Below are 24,794 nucleotides of genomic sequence, written 5' to 3' on the forward strand. Positions count from 1 at the left end.
GGTAGTTAGTGATAACAGCCGGAATTTTGTGGCAGCCATAGCCCTTTCAAAACTCAGATACATACCTTGCCTGGCTCACACCTTGAACCTGGTGGTGCAGTGCTTCCTCAATAATTATCCGGAGTTAACACCCCTGCTCTACAAGGTGCGAAGACTGTGCTCGCACATCCGCTGGTCGCCCATACACTCCAGTCGTATGCAGAAGCTGCAGCGATTGCTCCACCTTCCCAAGCACCGCCTAATTATCAATGTTGCAACAAGGTGGAACTCCACCCTGCACATGGTTGAGAGGCTGTGCAAACAGAGGCAGGCTGTAATTCATTTGTGGGAGGATACTCGGGCAAGCAGTTTGCAGGCAGACACATAGTTGTCTGGTGTGCAGTGGTCGAAGTTGAATGACCTCTGTAAAGTCCTTCAGTGTGTTGAGGAATGCACATGGCTGGTAAGCGCAGATGACGCCATCATAAGCACGAGCATCCCACTTATGCGTCTGCTCATGCAAACTTTGACGCACATTAAGGAGCAGGCATCTGCAGCCGAGGAGGAGGAGGAGGAGGGAAGCCTTGATGACAGTCAGTCATTGTCTGCTCAGGGAAGTCTCGTGGAAGAGGTGGAGGAAGAAGAGGAAGAGGAGGAGGAGGATGATGGGGATGATTATTTTGGGGAGGAGGATGCTTCTCAGGGGGTAAGAAAAATGTTGGCGTGGCAAGATCAGGTACAGGGTTTGTGCGTGACTGGAGGGATGTGGATTTGCCAGAAAGTGCTCCTGCACCCAGCACTCGCAGTGCATCATTGACACCGGAAACATTGGCCCACATGTCTGATTATGCCTTGCAGATCCTAAAAAGGGACCCCGCATTGCCAAAATGATGAACGATGACGACTACTGTTTGGCCAACATCCAGGATCCAAGCTATAAAGGCAAATTCCAAAACATCATGCCACAGGAGAACCTAGAGCTAATATTGGCTAACAAACAAGCAACTCTGGTAAACCGTTTGTTTGAGGCATTCCCAGCACACAGCGGTGGTAATATTTTTCCAACGAGCCATAGGGGGCAACATGGAAGAGGTGTTCTTGGTGCACACAGCCAAAGTGCCGTTGGACACAGGGGTTTCATGACCATGTTGTGGACTGATTTTTCAAGTACCGCTCACACGACTGGTAATACTGCATCAATTGAAAGTGACAGGAGACAGCACTTGTCAACTACGGTTACAAACTACATCTCCTCCCATATCGATGTTCTCCCTCACCGGTCATTCCCCTTTTACTATTGGGCCAGTAAACTTGACACCTGGCCTGAATTGGCACAATATGCCTTACAGGAGCTCGCTTGCCCTGCTGCTAGTGTGTTATCTGAACGAGTCTTCAGTGCTGCTGGATCAATCCTGACAAAAAAAAGGACCCGTCTGTCGACCCAAAATGTTGATGATCTAACCTTCATTAAAATGAACCATGCATGGGTTTCAAAGGATTTTGACCCACCCTCCCCTGCTGACACATAGGTTGCAAGAAAAATGGCTTGCTTTTGTCCTCCTCTTCCGCGGACTTCTCCAATTACTCCATTTGCAGCTGCTGAATGTTGAACATCAACATATGCCATTTTTTCCACCTCCCTAACTGGGCTGCCTCCCCCCACAGGGCCGGGGTAACCACCTGGAGCACGCACTCGTGCGAGTGCCGTTGCCCTGGCACTGGCACAAGGTCCCTCATAGTAGAATTAAGTGTCTCTGATGGTGGGCCTGCACACCCGCCGTCAGACACACCAGCGTACTATGAGGGGCCCTGTGCCAGTACCGCCGCCCATGAGTGGGCCCCCCCTGCTTGCTCAGGGCACCAGCAATTGCAATACTTACTTCTCCCTGCTCCACCACTATGTAGTCTGGCCTGTTAAATACTTCCCTGGGACTGCCAATACAAATTTGGTGAAATGATAGATGATGGTTAAGACGTAGCTATGCCCTGTCCTGCTGGGCTCTATCTTCAGATGATCAATGGCTTCCATTTGTTATAGACGTCGACTCACAATGAGAGGCAGTGGTGGTTTATCATCAGCTTTCACGGTTTTCTGACTCACAGACGTGTGACATTCCTGCCCACATTTTTAAATGTGTCCTCTCATGCCAATCCAATAGAATCACCTACGGCCTGTGGCTTCTGTCTTTTGCACTCCAAAGTTACCTGACAGATCATGATAGGCAGTGAGGACAATGTCTACATCTGTTCCTGTGATCACAATTTGATGGAGATGAGTAACGGTGATGGGTTCCAGGGTACTGTGATACAGCAAACCTTTCTTCACAAGAACTGTTTTCGCTGTCTCCACAGACAAAGTAATTGAGGGTCACCATCGCCTCTGAGAATTCTCCTGGGAGTTTTTACCGTGATTAGTAATTCCAAAAATTCTGCAATCAATCGACTTTCTGTCTGTACTTGTATCCAACTTGTTTCCTCTTGCGGAGAGCCTTGACTGTCTTACTGAGACTGAAATATAAAAACCAAAAAACACAAATATCCTGAACTGAAAAGTAAAAAATAAACTGCAAATAATGCATAAAGGTAATAATAACAATAATAATAATAATAATAATAATAATAATAATAATAATAGTATTTAGTAAACATAATGTTGATCAAAATAATGTACAATCCTCTTGCGGAGAGTCTGGACTGTCTTACTGAGACTGAAATATATATGAAGATTGAAAAATACCCCAACAGTGTAGACTGGTGTACGCTTCGAATACATAACCCTTTTTCTACTTTTTAGATTCTTGTCTAATCCATACTGAGGCTGTGAGTGTCTTTGTCGGACTCCGGAAATATACACGCAGATTTTTAATGTTTAAACTATGCTATATATACCTGCTATCCAGTGATACTGTACCCTTTCTCAACTTTCTACAATCACGTCAAATCCATGCTGGGCCTGAGACCATCTGAGTCTGCCTCCTGATATATAGACATAGGTTTTTCAGGTGTACACTCTGCTACATATATACCTTTTATCCGGTGATACTGTACCCTTTCTCAACTTTCTACAATCTTGTCGAATCCATACTGGGCCTGAGAACGTCAGAGTCTGCCTCCTGATTAGAGGTGAGCGGTGTTCGAGTCAACCTGTTTGCCAAGTTAAAATTCCAGCTGTTTTGGGCGGTGTTCGAGCCGTTCGTCGAACTCTTTGCTTAAAATTCGGCTGTTCGAGGTTCCGTTCGAGAATGGTTCGTTCACCAAAAGCGTAACTTCATTTTCACATTAATAATGGTTTTCAATGTTAATAGACTGTTTCATGGCATAGTAGCGGTGTGTGGTAGCAAGAGGTGTAGTACACCTGTCAAGGAGCTACACCGTGTGTGTTTCTAATTATTTTTTTACGCATCTTGTCCAGAAAATCCTTTTGGGCCTTGAAGCACTGTCTGCTACTCAGCAGAGGAGCCCACCAGTGAACCAAGCTATGCCGCCTGTTTATGTAAGAACTGCGTGCTACTCAGCATTGGAGCCCAGATGTTAAGCAAGCTACAGCACCTGTGGTTTGGACACTAACTTTTTTCATTTTTTCTGGAATGCCGGTTAGGCCTAATTCCGCTTGACCTGCACTTACTGGGAAATCCTCGTTCGCGGGGAAGAATTGTTATCCCAGATCCCCATCACTAACGGGGTTCAGTGGGTTATCTGCACCTGTAAGCGACACGCTGGACCTTTCAGTGTAGCGCGCATGCAGCCCCAGACATGCAAGGGCTTGACAGACCTGTTATGGATCGATCTCGCGTGCCAGAGCCTCGCGTGTCCCTCTAGTAAGCTTGACGCGTACCGCGGGGGCATGCCGGAGTCTCGTTCGTTAACGGAATTAAGCTGACAAATCGCTAGCACAACTAAAAACGGACATCCACCACCACCCACAGAATCAACAAAGCTTGCAATCTGTCTGCTTTGGGACACGTTTTAAGGTGTTTTGTAATTGTTTTCTATGTGTTTGTATGTGTTTGCCTGCCATTGTTTTCAATGGTGTTCGACAAACATTCGACGAACTTGCCTCGCGTTCGACAAACCAAAACAAACTGGAACACTAGCGGGGTGGCTCAACACTACTCCTGAATAAATAGACCTACATTAATAATGTTTAAAATATGCTATATATATCTGGTATCTGGTGACTGTACCCTTTCTGACAGGAAGTCCTCCTCCACCCACCACTCTAAGTGTATCATTGACACCTGGAACATTGTCCCACATGTGTGATTACTTCTTGCGGATCTTCTTGTTATATTGTGCTGTGATCCATCCTGAGCGTGTGACAGTCTGTGGGTTAGTCCTGCAATTTAGATGTACATTTAAAAATTACCCCAAAACTAGTGTATATAGCGCTACGCTTGTGATACATTACCCATTTACTGCTTTTTATATTCTGGTCTAATCCAAACTGACCAAGTGAGAGTTATTTTCTGACTGTGGAAATAAATACTGAGATTGACAACAATGACCCCTACACTGTGTACAGCTGTACTCTTCAGATCCATTACCGTTTTATGGCTTTTTATATTGTGTTGTAATCCATACTGAGCCTGAGAGAGTCTGTGTCTGCCTCCTGAAATATCTACGGAGATTTAGAATGTTTAAACTATACTATATATACTTGCTATCTAATGATACTGTACACTTTTTCTACTTTTTATATTCTTGTCTAATCCATACTGAGCCTGTGAGCATCTGTGTGACTGATGGTATATATAGGGAGATTGACAATCATCCTTTGACTGTATAGAGCTGTACGCTTCTGATACAGTACCATATATCTGATGTTAATTTGGGTTCATTTTCTGCAACATTTTGAAGTTTGGTGGAAGAGGCCGCGGACGTGGGCGTGGGGGGGGCAGCTGGTGCTGATGGTGGTGGTGCATCTGCTGGTAGTGATAAAAGCACAATAGCAGCTAAGGCAGGAGGTGTTGAGCCTGCGTCATGGTCTGGCTCCGGAACGCCTGGAAGGCTACCTTTTCTGGGAGTAGGTTAACCGCTTTTAAAGCCGGAGCATCAGGAACTGGTTTTGGCTTACATTGCCGAAACAGACACCAGCAAATATGCCCTCCTCTTCTGAAGTTTCAAAAAATGCAAGCACTGAGTCATCAAGTGCTGGCTCCTGGTCAGGAAGAACCCCTTTCCTTGTGTCCTTCACCCCCACCAAAAGTGAATGATGCAGCAGGCCACACTTCACATTAGTCCATGTAGCTCTTTCTATCATACCATGCCTGGGTTATCAAGTCAAATCGTGAATTCCCCAGTCCAAGATGAATCTGACATGGAGTGTGGGTGGCCAGCCAGGGCAGTGGGGTTAATCGGTACTGGGCCGGTGTCTCAGAGGGATGTGTCACGTTGGTGGTGATGACCAGTTCCGCGTCCATGCAAAGGGGTGAATAATGTTTATAGGTGAATGATACGTGACGCCACCTGTGGTTTCTGATCAGATTGACCCGCACTGCAGTGCCGCTTCTCTGGGACAGATTTTGTGGTGCAGCTAAGATGTAGAAGCCCTGCACAGGTAGGGCCGCAGTCACAGGGCAGATGAAAGAGTTGGTAGATGGTGTGCAGTGCAGGATGTAGCAGAGCCGAGCGCCAGGCGCAGGAGAAAGATGACAGACACATTCGTGCAGTTCCTTTACCTGTACTTGGTAAGTGCCGTCCAGGACCCAGAGTACAGATGGTGAAGGAATTGGTCAGCCTGGAAGCAAATTAGGAATTCTCTCTCTGCAGATAGGTAGTGTGGCCTGCGTTCTAGTGCTTATCTGAGGTACTCACAGTACTGAGTTCACTGAAGTTCCCCCTTTTGACGCTCTTTTGGAACTTTCTCGTATGGCAGGCAGCCATAGCCTTTTCCTTCTGGCTCACACACGTCGCTGCTGGGGCCTCCGAGCCTTAGTTTGGAACAGAGCATTTACAGCTGCTACTTCCTCCGGTTTCTGCTGCAGGACCATCAGTGTCCCTACAAACTCGGAGACCGGAATCCCGACCATGAACTCCAGCTAGGAATGAGCCTTATCTCTGCTCATCCTCCAGCTCCCCTTCTCACATCCACACACTTCCCCTTCCCTTCACAGACTTCCCTAACTTACCTCCTCCCGACCACAAAGAGCAGCTCCTCAGCAGTCAGGTTCAGAGGTCTCCCTGCTGGCCTGGAGTGGGAACTGTGTTGTGTGTTGGTTTAACTGCTAGAGAGATCCTTCATTGCTCCCAAGCATGACATCACACTCCCTAGGAGGAAGGTAATGCCACTGTGGTGACTGTACTCCTGGGGCCGCCAGTCACTGCTAGATGATTCTGCTGGCACATTGACCCAGACCACTACATTCCCCTCGCACTCTACACAGCCAGAATCTGACCCTGATGAAACTCAGGTTCCCCTTCCCGCATACTATACCACCTTACACGGTGAAAAACAGGAAGGTGCAGATGAAAATGCAGGTTCCTTGAGCAGGTGGGGGGGCATACTCATGGGCGATGGCACTGGCACAGGGCCCCTCATAGTATGCAAAAGTGTCTCTGCTGGTGGGAGGTCCCTCCACCCGCTGTCACACACACCGCCGTACTATGAGGGGCCCTGTGCCAGTGCCGTCGCCAACTAGTGGGCCCCCCCTGCTTGCTCAGGATCACAGCACTTGCAAAGTTGAAATACTTACCTCTCCCTGCTCCACTGCCGTGACGTCTTCCATGTTTCCGGACAGTGACATTCTGGTCAGAGAGCGCGATGACATCACGTCTGTACGCCCTCTGCCTAAACAGTGAGATGGAAGATGGGGACAATGAGGAGTCCAGACTAGTACAGGGATTCCCTAGCAAGGAGATTTATTTAATTGTTTTCAATGTTGGGACAGCTATTTTTGGGGAGCACTATACTCTGGAGAATGATATATGAGGCCCACCATACACTGGAGCATTCCAAAGGTGGACATCAGACACTGTAGCAGCATTTACAGGGCCCATTATGCACTGAGCATTAGAAATGGGGCCCATTATATATGGAGCATTATTTGGGCCCTTAACACAGTGGAGCTTCATCCATGGGGCCCATCATATACTGTAGCACTATGTGGAGCTCATCATATACTGTTTCAAACATTATATGGGACCAATGATTCTGTATGGAGAAATATATGGGCCTCATTACTCTGTATAGCGCACTATGCGGTGGCCATAATACTGTATGGAGTAATATACTGTCCGTTTTTGGAGCTATTGGAGAATTTAAAATGGATATCAGTCATGTGATGTAAGAAGTGAAGTATTTTTCATTGTACTATACCGCTATTTCTCTGCCGTATCAAAGGATCATGAATTGGGGCATGTGTTAAAAGAGCCCAGTGACACTCTTTGGCCCAGGGCCCACGAAAAACTGGAGCCAGCCCTACCCCCCCACAACTTTAGTCAAATAACCCCCAGTTTTCAATGCCTAACTATTATTATAAAGCAAAATAAGGTTGACAAGCTTAAGTAATAAGAATTGATGTTTTTGGCATTAAAATGGGGACTGTAGGTGTGTTTCCTGTCCTCCACTCCCTGCTGACCTTGGTTCCCCATTGACTTGCATTGGGTTTTGTGTTTCAGTCAGTCTTCGACTTTTCACGATAATCGGCCGATTTCGTTCGACCCGACTTTTGAGAAAGTCGGGTTTCATGAAACCCGACTCGACCCGAAAAAAGGCAAAGTCGCTCATCTCTAGTCCTTACGTAAAGCTTCTAGAGTTTGAAAATCAACTGAGTCGAGATTGGGGGAGACATGCGACTTCCTTTTCTCAATATCTTGTCTTAGTCTACGAAAAGCAATATGGATAAATTCTATAAATGATTCCACAGCATGGGAACCAGGTGGAGGTCTATACATGCTTTTATTATGGAGCCCCAAACGGTCAATGGAAATGGGACACGGAGTGGTAAATTGAGGGGGGAGTATCTCCTTGTCATTCTTAGCGAAATGCACCAAAAGTCTTGTGCGGCGATAGAACCATTGTAAGTCCATGTCCATTTGGAATGTACTCATTCTGAATGAAGGGCAATAGGATAAACCCTTCTGCAAGAGATTACTCTCTGCAATGCTGAGGGATCTGGAAGAAATATTAATAACTAGGGAATTTGTACCTGGGATCTCGTTATCCTGTAGGAATCTGAGTTTGTTTCTTCGTTGACTCCTGTGGATCCTCTTCTGCATGGGTGTCTTCTGCGTTGATCTAAAAAATGCGATGATCCTGAACGAAAATCTATTCTGTCAGTCTCGGAGCCGGAGGTCGAGGGATCGTTGGATGACTGGTGATCGAACCTAGAGGAGTTAGAACGAGAAGTGGTGTTATACCGCCAATGGTACACCCTATTATTATTATAATCTTCAGTGTCTCTCTGGAACTTAATCCTTTTCCTATGTTCAGTGTCCCGCTTATGTTGGTCTATGATCCCTTTCAGTTTATCCTTTAAGGAATTGAGTTCATCAGTTGTACTGGAAGAGGCCAATTGTGACTCAATGTTCTTAATAGCGTCACGACTAGCATTAATAGCGGCCTGTAAATGTGCAACAGTTAGAGTCATTAAATCGAATGAGCATTTATTCAATATTTGCTCAAACTTTTGGCAAAAATCGGTGGAGTCACTGAATAAAGTTGGTCGTAGTGGGACCCTGAGTCCTCTAGGAATGCGTTGGACTCGGAGGTATTCCGATATTGTCGCACAATGAAGTTCAAGATTCGTCTGATGTCTTAATTCACTCTCCAGGTCTCTCCCTCTCATCTCTTTTGGTGGTACTTTGAGGAATTCACTGGAAAAACTAAGCTTGGAGAGTATAGCATTAGTTTCCTCTTGGTTATAAGAAAAGGTCAAAGAGGACATAGTAGCCAGCGTGCACAAGTAAGGGTGAAATAGTGGTTAAGTATATCGTGGCACAGCTGTGTTAGTGCACAAAAAAGGTTCCCACACCAGGACAAATGTCGAGAAAATTTTGGCGCTCAACTTGTATGCATTAAGTGAAGAGTTTTATTTGCAGTCACACACATATATATATATATATATAGATAGATGTTTCAGCTGAAACAGTTAGCCTTCATCAATACACTGCAAAGTCGAAGAAATCTACTATATAATAGTTTAATTCTGTCTGTCTGTCTGTAATGGAAATCCCACCTCGCTGATTGGTCGCAGCAGTTAGGCCGCGACCAATCAGCGACAGTTGCTTAGTCGTCGTGGCAACATGGCCGCATTGCTTACTGTACAGGCACATTACAGCCGTTAAAGGCATCACTGCTGCATTGCTCATTACACAGGCACAGTCCTGTACATGTTCTGGAGTACAATATATTAGGTAATTAGGTAACAGTAGAACAGTGACTGCAGCTCTGGGTGTAACTTGCGTACAATACATTAGGTAACAGCAGAAAAGTGAATGCAGCTCTGGGTGTAACTGGAGTACAATACATTAGGTATGATCTGAACAGTGACTGCAGCTCTGGCTGCAAAAGGAGTATAATACATTAGGTAAGAGCAGAACGGTGACTGCAGCTCTGGGTGTAACTGGAGTACAATACACTAGGTAACAGCAGAACAGTGACAGCAGCTCCGGGTGTAACAGGAGTACAATACACTAGATGGTGGCCCGATTCTATCGCATCTGGTATTCTAGAGTCTCTGTTAAAATAAAAAATAGTTATATACTCACCTTCCGACAACCCCAGGACTCTGTCCCACCTCTCACAACGCTCCCGGCATCTTCCAGTCCCAGTAATGCTTAGCGAGAAGGGCTGGAGATGACGTCACTCTCGCGAGAGCGTGACGTCATCAGTGGTGTTTCGCTCTAAGCATTACTGGGACCGGAAGATGCCGGGAGCATGGTGAGAGGAGAGAAAGAGTCCGGGGGCCGTCGGGAGGTGAGTACATCACTATTTATTTTAACAGACTCGAGAATACCCGACGCGATAGAATCAGTGGCACTCCACAAGCTCCCCCTTTGTAAGTGGCATTATATAAGGATTATGCAGGCAGGATTTAATCTTGGTCATTTTAGCCTCTTGGCTACACCATGATTGCTATACTTTACATCTATGCTTAGTATCCTATGGTGTTTATTTTCTTGGCTCAGTTGCTTACATTTGTTATTACTTGCATTCATTATTGTACTATAGTCTATTTGGATGGATTATTCAATGGATAATTATGTTTAGTATTACATCTCTGAACATTTCTTCATTGCAGGTATGCTATTGTATGTGATATATTCTAGAGCCTTTTTTATGTATGTCCACTTACTGGAGGGAGCTCTTTGGGCTTTATTATAAGCCTTTGTGATAGTTTCATGTCATTGTATGACTTTTTAAATGTTTTTACATGGATGTTGTCTTTTTGTTACCAATAAAATTTGTAATTTTGCAGTGATCCCTGCATTTTGGTCAGTAGCTTTTTCTCCATTTTCTCATAAGGTATATAAAGGGGCAATGTATCATCCACAATCAAACGTGACGGTCACGTAACCTAGATAGACGAAGTATGTGGGTATAAGTGAAAATGAAAATTATGGGCCCATAACAAATGAGTAGTGAATAATGTAAGTTCCAAACCTAAGGTGTAGTAGAAGAAAATGGAACGGTATCTGAGTATTATTGATGACAATATTCTTTGTCTCAAAAAAAAAAAAGGGGTCTGAAGAGATGAGAAATATTTATAGTCCGGACACACCGGTAAATAATATACAGGGTGCTGTTTAACAAGAGACTTACCCCTTAATATAAATTAGAATGGCATAGAAAAAGGTTTTTTTGGTATGAATCTTCAGAACGCTGAAGGAAAAAGGCAGCCTTAGAGGTTCTTTTATTGTAAATATCCTCCTCTCATTATTTCTCTGACTTTGCAGTGTACTGATGAAGGCTAACTGTTTCAGCCGAAACATCTATATATATGTGTGACTGCAAATAAAACTCTTCACAATGCATACAAGTTGAGTGCCAAAATTTTCTTGATATTCGGTTACAGACAGACAGACATAAGGCGATTATATCTATAGATATGAATTCAACACAGTATGGCTGTGTTATACTAGTTATCTCAATCCAGTTATATCGCTGACCTCTGGTTCACGCCAAATCAGGCTGATTTCTGCCTCCCATCTCAGTTCCTAAGGATCTCCTACTGTACCTCAGGGTCACCAGTTAATTGTATGGTTTAGCAATCACTGCCTGACCCTAGGTTTAACAATAGAAGTGTACTCTGAAGCAGCCAAACTGTTTCCCCTTCTGTTGTTTATTCACAGGGGATTAATGTCAGTCACAGTTATGCCTCTACTGCTGCCACTCACCGCCTATCTGGCCCATCTTATTCAGCAGGTGTTACCGACATTTTCCTGCCTTATGTCGGGTCTCTGGCTTCTCCTTTTGTCTTGCTGCGCTCAGTGTCTCCGGGGCGCTGCTTTCGTCCACAGGTCCCGCCATCCTTTCTTCACCACGGACCCGACTCACAGCCACTTCCTGGATCTTGTTGCTTCGTCGCCACTGTGTGTGAGGTAATTCCCTGTCAGCTGGTGAGCGGGCTTTTCCCGTCGCTTCTTTTCTCTCACCACTGCCGACTTCAGGGGTCTGTAACTGTATAAATAGCTCCTCAAATTCTCTGGAAATGGAGGTAGACGGTCCTCAGGGGTATGTGGATATTTTACCCGGGGCAAAGGTCTTCTGTTGCAGCGTGAGGGTCGCTTTATTGGGATGACTGTATGGGAACCCAGTGCTCAAGCTGCCACCATCTTCAGCGCTCAAGCTGCGCCCCCCAAATTAAGCAATTTGTAACATTATGGCCAAGAGAGGAAAAACACCTCACTTACTACATAAAAACACCGTAACAAAGTATTGGTGTTTAGTGGAATACTCCCACAGATACATGCAAACACACAAAAAAGTGGAGAACAGAAAAACCACCAAAAGATAAAAAAAAAGTAACTTTATTAAATCAGTAGTACATACATACATAAGATGGAGTGAGCAACAGACTACAAAGAGGAAAATAACTAAGGAAACTGCTGAAACAGCAGGGAAACGCATGATCACTGCCACTGATGATGGGTAAGCTGGATTAGATTATTGGGGCATCGGAGCATGGTGGGATTGATGTATTGATTTTTATTTTTGATTACTTACCTGCCAGGTTTGCAGTTGCTGGTCACATACCATTGTTTGTTTCTGACCTTACCACTTTCCAGACTGCCACTGGGTATTCAGTTATCTTATTTCTCCCTGCTTTTACAGCATGTTTCCTTGGTTATTTTCCTCTTTGTAGTCTGTTGTTCACTCCATCTTATTTATGCTTGTATTATTGATTTAATAAAGTTACTTTTTTTTTTTCTGTAGGTGGTTTTTCTGTACTCCACTTTTTGTGTTTGCCATAATGTATAGCAGTTGCTATTTTCTTAATTGACCACCAGATGGTGGTATTGCCTCATACTAGAATGTTCACATATACATCAAGCTTTTATCTTTACAACAATTCATCACAAGATAGAGTATTTTACTATATTGCCAATGGCAAACACAAGGAAAGCTAGCACAAGTACTGTCACACTATGTATTCATTTTAGTCTTGTCACACTGCAATTCAAAATGGCATTTTATTACTATGCAGATATTTCATGGTGCCCATTAGATATTAGCAAAGGTGACAGAGAAAGAAGGTTAGAATATATAGCACATGCGATTCAGCAAGTGATGACCACTAGAGTTGAGCGAAACGGGTCGGTCAAATTCAAAAGTCGCCGACTTTAGCTAAAGTCGGGTTTTGCCGATCGAAACCCGACCATAGCGTGAGGTCGGCCATGAGGTCACCGACCCAAGCGCCAAAGTCGCGTTTCAAATAATGCTTCCAGCGCCTTTTCTCAGCCAGTGATGGAGGACGCACACTGAGGGCAACACGATGACATGGGCAGCGGCCACCACCATCTTAGAGAAGGGCATTGAAGTGATTGGCTGGCTTTGTGTGGCATCACAGTGGGTATAAAAGGCCATGACCGCCATCTTACTTCTGCCGATCTTAGAATAGGGAGAGGTGCTGCTGCTGATTCTGAATAAGGAGAGCGTTAGGCAGGGAAGAAGAAAAAAAAAATTGCTTCTGCTGATGGCGCTTTTCACTGTGCAGTTAGTGTACAGTGACAGGGGAGGATTTTTTTGTGTGCAGCAGCACTGGTGTGCAGCAGCGCTGGTGGTGATTAGGCTGCCTTTTAAGGCTACCTGATAGCTGCATTCTGTGTGCACACTGCTGTTCAAACTGCTTTTTTCAAAGCACTCCAACTTTTATTATTTTGTTCTGCTGTTACCAAGCGTTCATTTTTTCACACACCGTATAGCGGTGTACGCTCCTCACACACTACCGTGTACCGGCTGGTATCACGGACAAATACAAGCTGTGCGTGACTCTGGAAAAAAAAAGCGGAGATTTTCCATTTTTCCAGACCTATACCGTATAGAGCTGTCCTCTTATCAAACAGTATTGTATATCTGCTGTTTGATTACAGTCAAATCTATACAGAGACAGCGTGTGTGTGTGACTCTGGAAAAAAAAAAAGAGAAGATTATCCATTTTTCCAGACCTACACCGTCTAGAGCTGTCCGCTTTTCAAACAGTATCGTATATCTGCTTTTTGATTACAGCCCAAACTATAGAGACAGCGTGTGTCACTCCGTATAAAAATTGACGTAGATTTACAATTTTCCATAGAGACACCGTATAAAGCTGTCCGATTCTCAAACAGTATTGTATATCTGCCGTTCGCATTACGGTCACATCTATACAGAGTCAGCGAGTGTGTGTGTGACACTCCGTAAATACATATACGGACATTTACATTTCTCCATACACCGTATTGAGCTGTCCGATTCTCAAACAGTATTGTATATCTGCCGTTCGCATTACAGTCACATCTATACAGAGTCAGCGTGTGTGTGTGACACTCCGTAAATACATATACGGAGATTGTTAGTTACACAAAAAATGTATACAGCTGTACACTTCTGATACAGTACCGTATATCTGCTTGTTGGATTACGACCAAATACATACTGGGAGAGCATCTGTGACTAACAAAATATATACGTACAGTAGATTTAATTTTTTTAATACACCTCACACAGCTGTACGCTCCTCATACAGTACCATCTCTCTGCTGGTATTTTTGGTACATTTTCCCAAACATGAGGAAGTATTGTGGAAGAGGCCACAGACGTGGGCAGGGGGGCGCAGCTGGTACTGATGGTGGTGGTGCATCGGCTGGTTCTGGCAAGAGCACAATAGCAGCTAAGGCGGGAGGTGTTGAGCCTGCATCATCGTCTGGCACAAGAAGGCCTTTAAGGTTCCCTTTTCTGGGAGTAGGAAAACAGCTTTTAAAGCAGGAGCATCAGGAACAGGTTTTGGCTTACATTGTTGAAACAGCCTCCAGCCCTATTGCGTCCTCTTCTGAAGTTACAAAAACTGCAAGTACAGAATCATCAGTGCAGGCCTCTGGTCTGGAAGAACACCTTTCCTTGTGTCCTTCACCCACACCAAAAGTGAAGGATGCGGCAGCCCACACTACAGATTACTCCATGGAGCTCTTTTCACATACCATGCCTGGGTTATCAAGTCAAATCCTGAATTCCCCAGTCCAAGATAAATCTGACATGGAGTGCACTAATGCACAGTCACTGCTAGATGATTCTGCCGGTACATTGACCCAGAGCATTACATTGCCCTTGCAGTCTACTTCTACTGAGCCAGAATCTGACTCTGATGAAACTCAGGTGCCCCTTCCCGCATACTATACCACCTTACACGGTGACACAGAGGAAAGTACAGAGGAAGGTGCAGATGACATTGAAGAGGAGGGGATGGATGACCCAGTTCTTGACCCAGATTGGCATCCATTGGGGGAAGAGGGTGTCGCTGGCATTAGTTCATATAAGGAGAAGGATCCACAGCAGGTATTGACATAGCAGCAGCGGTTAATCTGGCAGGCCCATAGCGGTCCAAAAACGTGGACCAAAACCAAGAGAGTTGCAGGACAGCTTGGCCAGATGGTCAACTTAGCACAGCGTGCAAGCCCAGAAAATGTATACCATAGTAGGAAGTGTGCAGTGTGGCACTTTTGTCCAAAATCCTACTGATGAGGCAAAGGTTACCTGTAAGAAGTGCGGAAGGACCTTTAGCCGAAGTAAACAACTCAGAAATTTGAATACCAGTTGCATGCTTAGACATTTAACCAACATTTACTTGCAAGCGTGGACGGACTACAAAACCTCAGGTAGCTCCATTGCTTCCACCACTGTAAGACCACCGCCAACGTTAAGCACACCACCAGCACTAAATGTTGAGGTGTCGTTGCAAGGCCAAAGCACTCAGGGAATCACAATGGTTTTTCAATGAAACAGAATCTAGGCCATCACCACCAATACCATCACCAACCATATCTCACTCTGTCCAGTGCACCACTAGTTCCCCCATATGCAGCTCTCCAGTCCAGCTCACCCTACCAGACTCTCTGAGTAGGACAAGAAAGTACTCATCCTCTCATCCGCGCACACTGTGTTTGAACGCCTACACTGCCAAACTGATCTCACTAGAGATGATGCCCTACTGTTTGGTTGAAAGCGAAGCTTTCCGTGAACTCATGGCCTATGCAGTCCCACGCTATGACCTACCCAGTCAGCATTTTTTTTCTCGAACAGCCATCCCAGCCCTCCAGAAAAAAGAAAAAAAATCCAGCTACTATAAGATCCATTTTTTGAGTGAAAAGTAAGACAGAGTTCACATGATTGTCTCTATAGCCCTCCACCTGCATGTGAAAGACCGCATTGTCCATGCACTCAAGCAATCAGTGAGTGGAAAGGTGCACCTCAACAGATGCATGGTCCAGTAGGCATGGCCAGGGCCGTTACGTGTCCATCACTGTGCACTGGGTTAATGTGGTGGATACAGGCTCCACAGGGGACAGCGGCGGTGGAACAGTGCTGCATAGCCCATGGTATAGGAAACAGTTGGCTGTAGGCGTTCGACCCTCCTTCTCCATAAACGAAAGCTCGTCCACAAAGCGCAGTCGCACGAGCACTCCATCCGCAGCGGCCAGTGTTGCACACGAGGTGTCCCACTATTGAACAGCTAGTTGTACGCATCAGCAGGCTGTGTTAAAGGTGATGTCTTTTGGCGACAACAGACACACCGCGGAGGTACTGGCAGACTACTTGCAGCGACAAACTGAATCATGGCTGGGCAGTCTACATCTTGAGGCAGGCAAGGTAGTCAGTGATAACGGCCGTAATTTTGTGGCAGCCATAGGCCTTGCAAAACTCACACACATACCTTGCCTGGCTCACACTTTGAACCTGTGGTGCAGTGCTTCCTAAATAATTATCCGGAGTTAACAGCCCTGCTCCATAAGGTGCGAAGACTGTGCTCGCACATCCGTCGCTCGCCCGTACACTCCAGTCGTATGCAGAAGCTGCAGTGATTGCTCCACCTCCCCAAGCACCGCCTAATCATAGACGTTGCAACAAGGTGGAACTCCACCATGCACATGGTTGAGAGGCTGTGCGAACAGAGGTAGGCTGTAATGCATTTGTGGGAGGATACACGGCCAGGCAGTTTGAGGGAAGACATTGTCGGGTGTGCAGTGTTCAAAGCTGAAAGACCTCTGTAAAGTCCTTCAGTGTTTTGAGGAATACACACAGCTGGTAAGCACAGACGACGCAATCATAAGCATGAGCATCTCACTTATGCGTCTGCTCATGCAAAGTTTGACACAAATTAAGAATCAGGCATCTGCAGCGGAGGAGGGACAGGAGGAGGAGGGAAGCCTTGATGACAGTCAGCAATTGTCTGGTCAGGGAACTGTCCTGGACGAGGTGGAGGAAGAGGAGGATGAGGGGGATGATTATTTTGGGGAGGAAGATGCTTCTCAGGGGGCAAGAGAAAATGTTGGCGTTCCAAGGTCAGGTACAGGGTTTGTGCGTGACTGTAGGGATGTGGATTTGCCAGAAAGTGCTCCTCCACCCAGCAGTGGCAGTGCATTATTGACACCTGGAACATTGGCCCACATGTGCGATTATGCCTTGCGGATCCTAAAAGGGACCCCCGCATTGCCAAAATGATGAAGGATGATGACTACTGGTTGGCCAGCAGCCTCGATCCACGCTACAAAGGCAAATTACACAACATCATGCCACAGGAGAACCTAGAGATAATATTGGCTATCAAGCAAGCAACTCTGGTAAACCGAGGCTTTCCTAGCACACAGCAGCGGTGCTGGTTCTCCCATGAGCCGTCATGGGCACAATGGAAGAGGTGTTCGTGGTGCACACAGCTGAAGTGGCATTGGAGACAGGGGTTTCATGACCATGTTGTGGACTGACTTCTCAAGTACCGCTCACATGACTGGTAATACTGCATCAATGGCAAGTGACAGGAGACAGCAGTTAACTATGGTTACAAACTACTTCTCCCATATCGATGTTCTCCCTCACAGGTCAATCCACTTTGCGTATTGGACCTGTAAACTGGACAATGGGTCTGAATTGGCACAATATGCCTTACAGGAGCTTGCTTGCCCTGCTGCTAGTGTGTTATCTGAAAGAGTCATCAGTGCTGCTGGATCAATCCTGACAGATAAAAGGACCCGGCTGTCAACACAAAATGTTGATGATCTAACCTCCCTAACTGGGCTGCCCACCCCCCAGGGCTGGGGTCAACACCTAGCGCACCCGTCAAGTTCCATTGCACTGAACAGGTGGATAGGCCCACTGATGGCCAACAGCACTGGCACAGGGCCCCTCATACTACAATACAGTGTCTCTGACAGTGGGGGGCCCACTCGCTGTCAGACACACCAGCGTACTATGAGGGGCCCTGTGCCAGTACCGTCGCCCATGAGTGTGCCCCCCCGCTTGGACATGGTCACAGCACTTGCTAATTGCAATACTTACCTCTCCCTGCTCCACTGCTGTGTAGTCTGGGCAGTCAAATCCTTCACAGGGATGGCCACTCCAAATTTGGTGTACTGATCGATGATGGTTAAGATGTAGATATGGCCTGTCCTACTGGCCTCTACCTTCAGATGATCAATGGCTACCATTTGTAATGGACGTCAACTCACAAGCGGATGCAGTGGTGCTTTATGATCACCTTTCACAGTTTTGATAGTCACAGACGTGTGACATTCCTGCCACCATTTTTCAATGTCTCCTCTCATGCCAATCTAATCGAATCGCCTATGGCCTCTGGCTTGTCTTTTGCACTCCAAAATTACCAGACACATCATGATAGGCAGTGAGGACCATGTCTACATGTCTCCCTGTGATCACAATTTGACGGAGATGAGTAACGGTGATGGAATCCACGCTACTGCGATACAGCAATCCTTTCTTCACAACGAACCTTTTTTGCTGTCTCCACAGACAGTTATTGAGGGTCTGCATCGCCTCTGCAACATCTACAGGGAGGTTTTCCCCACGATGAGTAATTCCCAAATTTCTGCAAACACTCGACTTTCCATCTGTACTTGTATCCATGTAGTTTCCAGTAGTGGAGAGTCGTGACTGGTTTACTGAGATTGAAATATATATGAAGATTTAAAAGTACCACAACACTGTATACTGGTGTACGCTTCGAATAAATTTCACTTTTTCTACTTTTTAAATTCTGGTGCAATACATACTGAGCCTGTGAGTATTCAAAAGAAGGAAAAAAAAAGCCAACTCACCTGAAGGCATGTGTAGTGGATAGCCCGGACCACATGCAGTCTTCATGCAATAACCAAGGAAAAGGAAAAAAAAAGTCCAGCTTTGCAAATTAAAGTCCAATTTATTGTTAAAAACAAGTCCAAGACAGAGTCTGTGTGTGACTCTGGAAGTATAGACGGAAATTTACAATTACCCCTAGACTGGATACACCTGGTATCTGCTGATACAGTACTTTTGTTCAAAAATTTTTATTACGGTATCATCCATACTGTGTGGTTTACTCATTCTATATACGGAGAATTGGAGATACCAATTTTTACCCTATACTAGATACAGCTTGTATCTTGTTATACAGTACCTTTGTTCGACATTTAGTATTACGGTCAAATCCATACTGAGTTAGCGTCTGAGAGTGACTACGGGACTATCTATATGGAGATTTAAATTGTACCCTTTAATATATATACTTGCTATCTTGTTATCCAGTACCTTTTTTACAACATTTTTTATTATGGTCAAACCCAGACTGAGTGAGCGTCTGAGGGTGACTCCGGAAATATATACAGAGATTTCAAATTTGGCCAACACTGTATACAGCTGTACGCTTATGATACAGTACCCTTTTTTGCTGCTTAGATTCTGGTGTAATCCATAATGAGCCTGTGAACATCTGTCTGTTACTCCGGAAATATATTTGGAGATTTAAGATTACCCCAACACTGTATACAGCTGTACGCATGTGTTACATTACCCATTTTCAGGTTTTCATATTCTTGTGTAATCCATACTGGGCCTGAGAGCGTTTGTGTCTGCCTCCTGAAATATATACGGAGATTCAGAATGTTTACAATATACTATTTATACCTTGTATCTGGTGATACTGTACCCTTTTTCAACTTATTTTATTGTGTAATCCATACTGAGCCTGTGAGCATCTGTGTATGACTCATGAAATATATACAGAAATTTACTATTATCCCTAGACTGTATAGAGCTGTACGCTTCTGATACAGTACCATATATCTGCTGGTATTTTGGGTCCATTTTCCAAAACATGAGGAAGTATGGTGGAAGAGGCCACAGACATGGGCGTGGGGGGCCAGCTGGTACTGATGGTGGTGCATCTGCTGGTATGGTAGTGCCAAAAGCACAATCGCAGCTAAGGCAGGAGGTGTTGAGCCTGCGTCATGGTCTAGCTCTGGAAGGCCTGGAAGGCTCCCTTTTGAGGGAGTAGACTGCTTTTAAAGCTGGAGCATCAGGAACTGTTTTTGGCTTACATTGCTGAAACAGCCTCCAGCTCTATCGCCTCCTCTTCTGAAGTTTCAAAAAATGCAAGCACTGAGACGTCAGTGCAGGCTTCTGGTCATGAACAACACCTTTCCTTGTGTTCTTCACCCACACCAAAAGTGAAGGATGCGGCAGCACACACTTCAGATTACTCCATGGAGCTCTTTTCACATACCATGCCTGGGTTCATTCAAAATGGGGCCCATCATATACTGGAGCATTCTAAATTGGGCAGATTATATATGGAGCATTATTTGGTGCCCATCATACACTGGAGCATCATCCTTGAGGCCCATCATATACTGGAGCATTCTAAATGGGGCAGATCAGACACTGGAGCAGCATCTATGGGGCACATTATACACTGGAGCATTAGAAATGGGGCATTATTTGGGCCCAGAAGACACTGGAGCATCATCCATGGGGCCCATCATATACTGGAGCATTCTAAATGGGGCAGATAAGACACTGGAGCAGCATCTATGGGGAATATTATACACTGGAGCATTAGAAATGGGGCCCATTATATATGGAACATTATTTGGGTCTAGAAGACACTGGAGCATCATCCATGGGGCCCATCATATACTGGAGCATTCTAAATGGGACAGATCAGACACTGGAGCAGCATCTATGGGGAACATTATACACTGGAGCATTAGAAATGGGGCCCATTATATATGGAGCATTATTTGGGCCCACAAGACACTAGAGCATCATACATGGGGCCCACCATATACTGAAGCATTCCAAATGGGGGACATCAGACACTGGAGCAGCATTTACAGGGCCCATTATACACTGGAGCATTAGAAATGGAGCCCATTATATGTGGAGCATTATTTGGGCCCGTAACACACTGTAGCATCGTCCATGGGGACCATCATATACTGTAGCATTATGTGGAGCTCATCATATACTGTTTGGAACATTATATGTGACCAATTATTCTGTATGGCGCACAATGTGGTGGCCATAATACTGTATGGAGTAATATACTGTCCTTTCTTTGAGCTATTGTAGAATTTAAAATAGAATAAAATAGATCAGTCATGTCATGTAAGCAGTAAAGTATTTTTCATTGTACTATACCTATATTTCTGTGCCGTATCGGAGCATCATGAGTTGTGGTATGTGTTGAAGGGGCGCACAGACACTCTTTGGCCCAGGGCACACGAAAACCTGGAGCCAGCCCTACCCCCCCCCCCACAACTTTAGCCAAATAACCCCCTGTTTTCAATGTGTAACTATTATTATGAAGTAAATTAAGGTTGACAAGCTTCAGTAATAAGAATTGATGTTGTTGGCATTGAAATGGGCACTGTAGGTGTGTTTCCTGTCCTCCACTCACTGCCGACTTTGCATCCCTATTGACTTGCATTGGGCTTCGTGTTTCAGTCGGACCCTGACTTTTCCCTATAGTTGGCCGATTTCGTTCGACCCGACTCTAGAGAAAGTCGGGTTTCATCATATAGGTAATTCACTCCGTGATCCAGAAATCCAAATCCTTGCTGACAGCAGCCAGCTGTTCACCTGCAGAATCTTATTCCGCCTCCTTGTTCCATGACCATCCACTTGCAGGATGGATGAGAAGACCACCTGCGCTCCTGATTCTTTCACTTTCTTACCTAAGTTTTCAAAGTCACTGCAGATGGTTTCCAGGTCCTTTTTGCAGTGTCATTTGCCCCCACATGTATTAGCAGGAATGGGTAGTAGTCATCTGTAGGTCTGAAGAGTCCTGATATGCTGTCAGACACATCTTTAATTTTTGCACCTGGAAGACAGCACATTTCTCTTGAGGTTATATCCGGTCTGCAGATAGCGGGCCTCTGTTCCTCTCAACAGGAAATCACCCATGGGATGGGATTGTAGCACCTTTTTCTGCACTAAGCACTTTAAAATCAGATCATGATATTAATTACCAAATTTGAAGAATTTTTTGCATATGCCCTTTAGATTGAGATCAAGCTAACTTTTCATAAAAATAATTATAATTAAATTGTGATAGTAGTTTGTTTTATTGCCATAAAAAGTCAATTTTGTGGAGTTTGCAAACAGCCTCAATTTTCCAGTACCATTTGTTCCTGTATTGTTAAAATATTTTCAGATGAATTATTACATTTCAGTATTTTTTTTTTTTTTAAATTGTCACTTCAATAATTTGTTTCTCAAAGATGTCATGTGATATATCAAAATATGAGTGTATAAACCTGTAATCTCGTGTAGCGCGCATCTCTGCCTGCAGTCCATCTCTCTGCAGAGACTTAAGCATACTCACCACCAAGGCTCCTGTCCTGCTTCTTCCGGGGCAGCTGCTGCTAGGATGCGTGCACTCCTAGCAGATCTTCAGGCACTGTGATCTGAGCACCAGCACACTTCCTCTTTCTTAAAGAGGCAGCGTGCGTTCCTCTAAAGTGTCCCCAGACAATAGCTGGAGGTCACTTACTATTTAAACTGCCTCCTCCAACATGGAGGTGCCTGTGCAATGTTGTGAGTTTGTTACTAACACGCTTGTCAGTTCTCAGGTCCCTGTACTTGTATCCGAGTCTGCTGCACTCGCCAGTGCTCACCTCAATGGCAGCAGAGCCAGCTGCACCCGCCAGTGCTCCCCTCAGCGGCAGCAGAGCAAGCTGCACCTGCCAGTGATCACCTTGATGGCAGGATAGCCAGCTGCACCCACCAGTGCTCTCTTCAATGGCCGCAGAGCCAGCTGCACCCGCCAGTGCTCACCTCAACAGCAGCAGTGCCAGCTGCACCCGCCAATGCTCACCTCAATGGCAGGATAGCAAGCTGCACCCTCCAGTGCTGACCTCAACAGCAGCAGAGCCAGCTGCACCCGCCAGTGCTCATTCAATGGCAGCAGAGCCAGCTGCACCCGTCAGTGCTTACCTCAACGGCAGCAGAGGCAGCTGCACCCGCCAGTGCTCACCTAAGTGGCAGCAGTGCCAGCTGCTTCATTAAAGGTTGTCAAAAGTCAGATGGAACAAGATCCTTTAATTTTATTGAATATCTAAATAAAAAGGAAACTCCCTTGTGGGGAGGAGGACCCCCGCAGAGTGTCCAGGCCAGAACCAAGGGGACCGCCACCTAGGTTCCTAAGGGAACTGTACCCGGGGAGTGAAGGAGGAAGGTGGATGGTTGACAGTGACAGAACAGCAAGGGAAGGGGCGAGTATAAAAGGGGCAGGGAACAAACAGGGGAGTCAGTTAGGAGAACAGTAGAGACGGAGCAAGCGACTGGGGGAGCGTGAGGGTGCCAGAGCGACAAACTTTGACCTGAGAGAAGGCCAGCAGCTTAGGCAAGAGTTTCAGTGGCCTGTTGTGAGGAGGCGCCGGGCTTACCGACCAGAGACTGCCGCTTTACTCCAGTCTGGAGTCGTGGCCTGCCCACAGACATCCGTGGACGTTGCCGCTGTGCTCCAGCCTGTCATGGACCGGCCGCTGCCTCTCTCGGTCAGTACTGCTCCACTTTATCCCGGAGTTGCGGCCTGCCGCTGCCTCCCGTGGACGCTGCCGCCCCAGTTCAGCCCGCGGCTGCGGCCTGTTCATCACCGCCCACAGCTGCCATCACTCCGCTGCAGTCAACAGTTGGGGCCTACTCCTCGCTAGCAGAGAGACTGTGCATAGCTTCAGGCCGTGCACGTGGCCTACCAACCGCCTCTCCTGGAAACTGCGACACACCCCTGCTTTGGGACTGGAGTCTCCATAATAACCGCTACCAAGTGTGACCCCGCTGTCTTCATAGGGGGTCGCCACCTCAAAGGACCCCTTCAGGGCCTGTTGTGCCCCTACCCGCCTGGGTGCCTGAGCACCCGAAGACTATGCCAGAACCTCAGCAGCTGGGCCCAGCGGCTGCTATGCCAAAGCAGCTTCATTAGAGATGCCGAGGGACGTCAGAACGGATAAGTGATACTGTAGACATTAAGGACCCGTAGTCGGCCATACCGCGGCCCTATAGTAACCGGCCTTTGCCGGATTAGTAGTGTTCTCTTTATAAGTGTTTGGTTGTATTGAGTCCCTGCGAGGACAATTACTGCTTTTTGGTTTCGGTTGCTTAGTATAGTCCTAGCAGCTTTTATTGATAAGTTATTTTCCAAAGTATAACCCAGTCTCGTGACTCGTCACTGCATCCTGCGTACCTGCTATTACCACACCCCCACTATTACTCACTCTGGATGCAGAAAAGGCGTTCGACAGAATAAATTAATTATACTTGAGGAAAACTTTGGAAAAATTTGGCTTCAACAAACAAGCAATATGCAATATTATGGCTCTTTATTCCTTTCCAACTGCCAAGGTCTTGGCTAATGGACATCTGTTGAACTCCTTCTCCATTTCTAATGGTATTCGTCAGGGTTGCCCACTTTCCTCATTGTTGTTTGCAATGGCTATGAAACCTCTAGCTGAAATAATAAGAGACAACAATAGTATCAAAGGAATCACCTTGAATAAACGGGTTTTCAAAATTTGTTTGTTCCTGATGATATAATTTTGTCATTAGGAGACCCTCTTACATCTATTAAACAAGGTTTTATTTTAAAAGAATTCTTTGAAACTTCTTATTATAAAGTCAATAATAATAAATCTAAAAGTCTTCCTTTCCTTATTGATAAACTAGCTTGCGTATTAAAAATATATCCTCCTTTACCTGGGAAAGTGACTTTATTGATTACTTAGGCGATATTTTATGCAAATTGCACAGACACAATTGACAATAACATTAAAAATATTACTCGGTTTATTCAAGACGATCTGAAAAATTTTTCAAAAGTTGAATTTTCCTGGATGAGTAAGCTTACTATTTT

This window comes from Dendrobates tinctorius, unplaced genomic scaffold (assembly GCF_039654945.1).
Source record: "Dendrobates tinctorius isolate UK_male_01 unplaced genomic scaffold, ASM3965494v1 ptg000175l, whole genome shotgun sequence".
Taxonomy (NCBI): Eukaryota; Metazoa; Chordata; class Amphibia; order Anura; family Dendrobatidae; genus Dendrobates; species Dendrobates tinctorius.